Source organism: Macadamia integrifolia, unplaced genomic scaffold, assembly GCF_013358625.1.
Source record: "Macadamia integrifolia cultivar HAES 741 unplaced genomic scaffold, SCU_Mint_v3 scaffold2949, whole genome shotgun sequence".
Taxonomy (NCBI): Eukaryota; Viridiplantae; Streptophyta; class Magnoliopsida; order Proteales; family Proteaceae; genus Macadamia; species Macadamia integrifolia.
In genome coordinates, this window is record NW_024869081.1 from 557 (window position 1) to 9238 (window position 8682).

Genomic DNA, 8682 nt, shown 5'->3' on the forward strand with positions numbered 1-8682 from the left:
GAGGTGGATAGCAGCCGTGGCTTTTAGATTTAGAATAATACAAAAAAAAAATGTATATGTATACAGCCTATCGATCTCTAAGAATGAGACTCTTATACCATTGATAGAAAATTAATGCAGAAACGATTCATGGGGATCGATGAACATGTATAACAAACATTACAAAGACATGTTTTAGGCATACCTGAATCTATGACTGAAAAATAACAACTCCTCAATGTCTTATGTATGTTCCTCGTACAACACGATTAATGTTGGTCTGGTCTACCCTCTTTCCCTTTTGCTTTTAGGTCATTAGCCTCACTTAATGGGTCAGTGATAACTATATATATAGGTGGATAGCAGCCGTGGCTTTTAGATTTAGAATAATACAAAAAAAAAATGTATATGTATACAGCCTATCGATCTCTAAGAATGAGGCTCTTATACCATTGATAGAAAATTAATGCAGAAACGATTCATGGGGATTGATGAGCATGTATAATAAATATTACAAAGACATGTTTTAGGCATACCTGAATCTATGACTGAAGAATAACAACTCCTCAATGTCTTCTATATGCTCCTTGTACAACACGATCAATGTTGGTCTGGTCTACCCTCTTTCCCGATTGCTTTGAGGTTATTAGCCTCACTTAATGGGTCAGTGATAACTGTATATATAGGGGTGAGGGTAGGGACCAACCCTACAAAAAAATTAGGGTTTTCTCCCCATTAAAGAAACAATACCTTAGGTCCACACATAGTAATAAATATTTCATACTATTAAGGTGTGCTAATAGAATCCAATATCTCCATAGAGATCACTTACCAATAATATTGGATTCTTTACGCTTACTCCATTTGTAGTCAATACCACTAAACCGATTTTGGAAACAAATCATGGACTATGCTAGCCCACCTAATTGGAAATCTTACAGCTCAGAGTAACCACCGTTTCATTTCTTCACTTCAATGAATGGAACGAAGAAATCCACACAAAACTCTTTTATTCTCTATGTGGGCTTTTTGCCTTGCAGTTTGTCCCTTGAGAAAATATACCTTTTGCCCAAACCAACTCCTACACCTTATCCTAGAAAGTGTACAAGAATAAAGTTGAGAGACTATCAAGTTTGGCCCCCATTCGATAAGAATCCAAGGCTTTCATTTTTCCAAAAGTCAGTCACTTAATAATTGGAGCCAAAGCTATTGATTTCTCTTATATTCTTTGCTTACTAAGAGTAAGCATTGGTTCCATTCTTCACTTTCATGAATGGAATAAATGAGTTCGACACAATCTTCTTTTCTTCTCTATATGGGATTCTTGCCTTGCAGTTTTGGCCTTGAGAAAATATGGCTTTTGTTCAAACCAGTTCTTAATCTCTTACATTGTGAAATTGTGATATGCTTTGCTTTTGTCAATTCTATCGGATACTTGCTTCAGATTATAATCTACTTTGCTTTTGTCAAGAGTAAGAATAAAGGGAATATGACACTGTAAAACCTATCTTGATGGGTACCTCTTACTATAAATTTGCTTACTGTGAATCCTTCTCACTCTCATCTTCCAATCCCTCTGTCTCTCTAAATTTCATATTGTGAATCCATCTGTCCACGAAATTTGCCATTGTGATTGTGAATCCTTCTCATTCTCATCTTGCAATCTCTCTATCCCTCTGAATCCCCTATCTGTGAATCCTTCTCATGCTCAACCCATCCTGCTTTAAAGATAAGCTATAACCACTTGCCATCCCATTTGAAACAATGTTTTGCTTATTGTTCATTATTCCCACAAGATCATGAAATATATGTTGATGATTTGATCCATCAATGGATGGCACATGGGTTCATCATTCAAGCTCAACCACCCCCAACTAGTAGATCAGGAGGAAGTCATCTTGCAAAGTCATTAGAAGAAATAGGACATAGGTATTTCAGGGAATTATTGTGGAGAGGAGATCATTCTTTCAAGAGGTAAGAGAAGATTATTTGGGCAACATTGTGGCATGCAAATATTTCAGGAAGGGCAAGTGATCAGGTTGTGTGTGTGCATGTGTGTTCAGAAAACTGATTCATGGACATATGAATATATGTCTTACTGTCTGCTGAATTCCTGTAGGAGCTGTTCCATGTACCGCGAAGGCCCTTGTGAGGGGATTTGTTTGCAATAGAAGCTGATGGGAAAGAAGATAGTTCAGCGCACAAGCAGAATCCACTGAGCTTTCTCACCTAGTTACCTGTAGATTTCTCTTCTTTGAGTAGCGAGATGATCAGAAGCCCTGGTACAGAGGTGCTGGTTGCAAATCCTACAGAAAGCTATTTGCATGACTATATATTTGTGTTCATTTAGATTGGTTGATGATACTTACTGCTTAGTTTCAGAACAGTAATTGATTTAGGTTGTTACAAATTCAGGTGTGGGGCAGAAATCACATATCTCTGCAATTTTTATGTCTCTATAGTTAATATACTTGTTTTCTCACATTGTGACCAGACCATAGTTTCACTTTCCTATCTACTGACTGATGATCATATATGTGTAGGTTTGACATAATATTGACATGGAAATCAGAAGGCAGTGTTCATTTTCCCTTCTTGACAGATAGCTATGGCACCTAGGGAAGAGCGAGGGCAAGCTGTGGCAGCAACTTCATGCCTCTTGTTAAGTTTTCTCGAATTCTTAACCCCTTTTGAAGAATGACCTGCTCAGACATATTTTGATGGCAACCCGAATGAGATTTTTTTTTTCCTGAGATCTGTGATGGAAGTAACTTCAGGCCTCTTGTTAAGTACAGTTCAACACGTTCGGCCGTGACCCGATGGATCAACCCGTGACTTGGAGGAGTATCTAATGTACTATTGTCTTGTTGAGCATGCAGTTGTAATTTTGAGGTTTTTCGAGCTAGGGTTTCAGAGCGAGTTTTCTCACTGTTGTTTGGTTGTAATCTCTCTTCTACATAGTGAAAGATCTTCTTCTTCACCCGAAGACGTAGTACACCACATCGGTGTATGAACCTCATTAAATATTTGTGTGTTGTGTGGATTTGTGTTTGTTAATTTTCGTATCTGTTGGTGTTGATATAACACCTCTTTATCTTGACTCAAATTGATGATAAAATGATTTCCAAGATTGAACATAAAGTTACAAGCCTTCATAATACATTAAAGTCAAGTTGAAGGTAGAGTTGTTGGCATGATGTGGCCTTCATACCTTGTCACCCTACTTTGTTTCTACACGTTGGTTAAGGAAGTTCCCTATCTAATTAGGAAACTACCTGATGGTGGTAGTTATAACGGATAAGAACACTGATAAGGGTATCTAGTCTTGGAGATATGAAAACACTCATCACCATCAACGAGTGAATTAAGGAGAGACCTAACAAGACTAGTAATTAGACCCTTGTTCAAGGGTTGGTAGAATTCGTGAAATCACTTGCAGAAAAAGAAGTGATCGTCGGAATACAAAAGAAATTGATCAAAGATGGCAGTGCAATCTTCAATGTTCTTATGGCAATCAGGAGGTAGAGTGCATTTACCCATTAATATCTAGAACATGATTGCATGATCTAACAAGAGTTTTCAGCCTTGTTCTGTATCTTGTCTTTTATTTAATGATGTCGTTTCTATTGTTTTATAAGAGATGGTAATTGATATGTCTACCTTTTGACATGTCAGTTTCTATACCAATTATATTCATAATTGCTTGATGCTTGCAATTGATAAAACCATCCAACTTTACAACTTTGAAATGGAAGAGGGGAAATAAGCCATCCCACACACTTGTTGATAGATGGTTGTGGTGCTGAAGGGAAGCACTAGGCAAGCTGTGGCAGCAAAGTCTTAGTGGCTAAAAAGAGTTGAATTCCAGGATCTATTCAATGAAGCATTGAACAAAATAGCAAGTGTCATGGATTGCACGGAATGTTCTCACAATAACCCTGTTTGGTGCCAGAGATGTTGAGTATTGATGTCTTGTATCCAAATTGTATCTCCTTATTTTCCCTTTTAATCGGAAGCGATGGGGATTATTAGGGTTAAGAGGGAATTCCTTGTAAAACAGAGGCAAGAGGAAGGGAGCTTGTAACCCTATTCTCCATTTCTAGTCAAACTGCTCTCATCTCACCGTGGATGTAGGCACCTTGCCAAACCACATATATCCTCGCGTTGTTTGATTGTTCTTTCTTCTGTTACATTGTATTTTCTGCATCGTGGTTAGGTTTCAGTTTCTATGAAAGATTCTATATCTTTCTGATTCTGAATGTTTGGAGGATTGGTGTTCATCACCCTACTGATCCAGTTGCAACAGTTTGCCTCTCTCCTCATTTGAACATGAGATTGTGCTTCCCTCTTCATCAGATTGTTTGTCTATGAAGCATTACTTCAACTTCTTGATCCCTGGACAAGATTATGATTAGCTCACAGCATCAATTTGAACTCAAGATATCCTAGAAGAGTTGTTGCTTATTTTGTGTTGTTTTGAACCTACTCCCACTGTTTAAGCTGAAGCACTAATGAGAAATTCTTAATGATGAAAAATCAGTTTTCTGCTGTATTGCCATCCTAGCATTTCACAATTTTGTAGGATTGCCAGATTTCCTAGAGTTCTGGTGTTAGGAAAAAGAAAAAAAGAAAAAAGGAAAAAATTAAGCAAGAAATATTCTGTCCAAGTCTGAGACCAGCCCTCTCTCTTCTCTTATATAGTTGATTGTTAGTCCCAACTCTGGATTTAGAACTTCCATGTATATCAATTTAGGTTTCCTGAGGTCAATTATCTTTGAATAGGTCCTGTATCTTCATTAGTATGTGTGGTCACCAACTTACAAAATCAGACTGGTTAACCACATTGCCAGGTTGTGTTGTGATATGGCCTAATAATACCTTTAATTGTTCAGCAATCATCTGTGAATGGCAGAGAATCAGTTCCAGTTGAAACAGCAAAGATAGTACTGTAGGAGTCATAAAACTAGTGATGATGCAAAGGGGCCATTGACTCTGATCAGGCTGAAATCAGATAATTCCCAATTGTCATGAGATCCATACTTGGTTTCTTATGCTAAGTAAGATTCATAGTCAGGTAAGGTATTTGAAGGCCTTATCACATGTTGAGGAGAACAGCTGTCTGTTTGGTGTTATGGTTTGGGCTTGGCCCATTCCTGGGATATAATTGACAATTCTCTCAGCCTGGATTTCCAGTGTGGCCCATATTTAAACCCAGCCCATTAATTATGTTTCATTGCATTATGTTGTCTTGAAGATGTGTAAGTTGTTTGCTTTGACTTTGACCTAATCCTATTGAGTTTTCAAGTCAATAAGGCTGAGGGGATATGAGAAAAATAAGTCCTCAAGCGGCATAAGTGGATGAAGTAATCTTCTTTGCTAAGAAAATGTGGTGGGTTATGAAGTTGGGTCCAACAACTCCTAGTGGGGCTCACCAGAGACAATATTTTAGATAGTTGACTACATGGGTTTATGCAAAAACCTTTGGCTACATCCTTGGACTCTTCCCCTGTGGATTGTGACTCCTAAGTATTTCTTTTCTATCTCTTCACTTCCTATTAAAAAGAAAGGAATTTTTCATTCTTCTAGATGTTACCAATGACAAATTGACAATTACCATATCTTTCCTCCATTATGCTTTTTTACACCCTTAAAAAACTTTACTTCCTACTGAACTTTATGTTAGCTTTTGTTTTATAATTTAATAATAATATAAAAATATTTCTTCCTTTTTTTAAGTGTTTGGTTTTCTCAACTAGTCAGATTTATTGATAGCATGCAACATGCTTTGGATAAGGCTTGTCCAATTTTTCTTCAGATGCATTGATTGAAATAGAGTCTATTTCAATCAAATACGCTCTTGGGTTTTGGAATGCATCCCCTGAATGTTCATGCATACTTATTAATACTTTAGCCATTGTTATGCACTCTTTCAATCCTTAGATTTTTTTCAAACTAAACTCTATTTTGCCACTTGGGAGACTCAGTTTGAACTGAAATTTGATATTGCAAGCAAGGGACCTTGGGTTCTATACTTGACTATAAAATTTGGTTTTCATCCTAATTGCCATGCGGTGTACACTGTGAAGAACACAAATCCCTTCTAGCTGGACTGTGCAGGAACCAAGAGCTCTACTTTTTTTTTTTCTAACACTTCAAGATATTATTAAACCATGCAAGACCAAGATGGATCTTCATTTCTCTATAACCTTTTTCATGTGCAAAGAAGGCTACTTGGTCTACAGTTGCTCCCCCCCCCCCCCTCTTTCTGGTTGGCTCCCTTGTACAAGTTACATTCAAAATGAAATAACTACAATATTCGACTTAACCCCTTTTGCATTTAACTTATGTTTCTTTTAATAATTTTTATATTAACATACATCATACTTCTTTGTCTTAATCTATTTTCAGAGTCAACTCAATATAAGTAGGTACCAATGAATCATTAAAAAATAAATTATCTGTAGTGTATATTAAGATGAAAAAAAAAACATAATTATCTGACAATATGAAACATTATTATGATAATTAATGAAATACAACATTTGAAAGTAGGTATCAGTTTTTTGTAAGTTTTAAAAATGTAGTTGTTAGTAGTGTATTAGCGTTTATTAATTATACACTATGATATGCTCATAAACATATAGATTGGTCAATAAATAGCTCAAACCTGAAAACCTGCCTAAGACTAACTTTATTAAATCCCACCAAGTTTAGAATCTCACAATTATGGGAGGAGCTTAGGTGTGATGTTGGTTTTCTTGGAACTAGCGGTCCAACCAATAGGAGGGTTGAGACAAGGTGATTGTGTAGCTACGAGCTGCTGTCGCTTGTGGAGACTTGCTCTTGTACACTCAGAGAGGAAGGTGAGACCGTCGGCACTTATGCAGATCCATCCAAGCACTCGAAAGGACCAAGCAAGGGGCATAGGGAACTTTTCCAAATGAACGAGGAGAGAGATAGACATAGAACTGCTGAGTATACCGGTGGCATACCTAGCATTTTCGCCACAATTATATATAAATTGTAAAATAGATATGATATGCCCCACTTTAGATGTATTTATGCCCATTTGTTTTTATTGGAGTACAAGTTATAGACATTTGCACATGATGGAGATGTGAGATCAAACACAACAATAACAAATTCTCCCATCCATTCAATTGTCAACAAAACTAATCTCTTTAGATCAAGTTTTCATGGTGCATCGTGATCCCAAACAATAGGGGGAGAAATAGGGGGTCACGCTTAGACCATCTCATCATTTAGCCATCGGTGCAGGAAAACTTTGACCAATCTCTTTTGTGCTTTACTTAATAAAGTTTTGTAAGCATTTAAGTTTTCTCTTATTTTTTTTTGTAAGGATCGACGGATTCATGAACTTGCAAGTAAATAAGAATATTGTCATATATTTGATGATTCCAAAAAGGCTTAAGAATTTAGAAATTAATGTATCAAAAAAATTTCAACATCTCACAGGATGTGTGTGTGTGTGTGTGTGAGAGAGAGAGAGAGAGAGAGAGAGAGAGAGAGAGAGAGTGATAGAAGCTTTGGTTTCTCTCATTGTTTCCCTTTTTAGGTAAGAAGGAAATAAGGGTGGGGGAAAGTGGACAGAACTCACATGATCTACAACATGATAATTCACACTCATTTGAGTTGAAATGAAACATTTCTACTTTACTATATATAACAAGAGCTTTAAGCAATTACTTTCTTTATGTTTGGCACAATGGAAAGGATAATTGAAAGTATTTTGACAAATACGGGATCCATGGAACATAAATATCTACCAAAAAATTGAAAGTATTAAAATATCTACTTATCCATTAAAAAAAAAAAAATCTCAATTGACTCGATAGCATTCATGTTCAATCATAGAACAAATCTCTCTTTCTTTCTTTCTTTATTTTTTTTTTATTTTTTATTTTTTTTTCTAATGTGTGTGTATGTATGTGGTAGAGTAGAACCAACGAAAAACTCTGCATTAAGCTATCCTTAAATTGACTTCTCTTCATATAAATAGAAAAAATATTAACTTGTAATTTTTGCATTAATGACTGAGGATAGATAAATTTAATTTTATTATTATTATTATTATTTTTTTGGTAAAAGAAAATTTATTCACAATGACTTGAAGAACTCATGGATGAAATATCATATTGATCTTGAATCCATTGATTAAAATTGGCCCAAACTGTCGTGCATGTTAGAAACAATTTGACCTAGAATCAACTTGATCGATTCAAATCATGCCATTCTCCCCTAGGCTGTGTTTGGTAGTACAGAGAAGAAAAGAAAATAAAAGAATAAAGTACTGATTTAAGAATTTCTCTTTGTGCTTGGCATGTCTTGATCTAAGAGAAGGTTCAATTTTTTGAATTTAAAAATTTTTCTTGAGAATTATGTAATTTTCTTCTCAAAAAAAAAATCTTGTCAAAAACACAAGAAAACATGAAAAAATACAAAAATTTTTATTTTCTTTTATTTTATTATCTTCAAATGGTTGCAAAATATACATACTTTTTATATTTTCTCATCATTTCCTTTCTTATCTAGGTTTTTTTTTTTTTTTTTTTTTTTTTTAAACAAATACCAAAATCGAATCAAGCCTTACACCGATCCCAATATCAAACTGAAAACCGAATACACGTACAAAACTAGATTGCTAGAAGGTAGTTTTTGAAACAAAAAAAAAAAAAAAAATTT

The 8682-nt window shown here is 35.4% G+C and overlaps 1 long non-coding RNA gene across 3 annotated transcripts; it reads left to right on the forward strand.

The window, feature by feature from the left end:
- Positions 1 to 1249: 1249 nt before the first annotated feature.
- Positions 1250 to 3116, forward strand: LOC122067512. Of its 3 annotated transcripts, none has more exons than XR_006136756.1 (3): positions 1266 to 2017; positions 2099 to 2269; positions 2523 to 3116. It is a non-coding gene; the product is annotated as an uncharacterized LOC122067512 (long non-coding RNA). The 3 variants fall into 3 exon arrangements; XR_006136757.1 differs by having other exon boundaries at positions 1270 to 1953; XR_006136755.1 differs by having other exon boundaries at positions 1250 to 2269.
- Positions 3117 to 8682: the final 5566 nt, after the last annotated feature.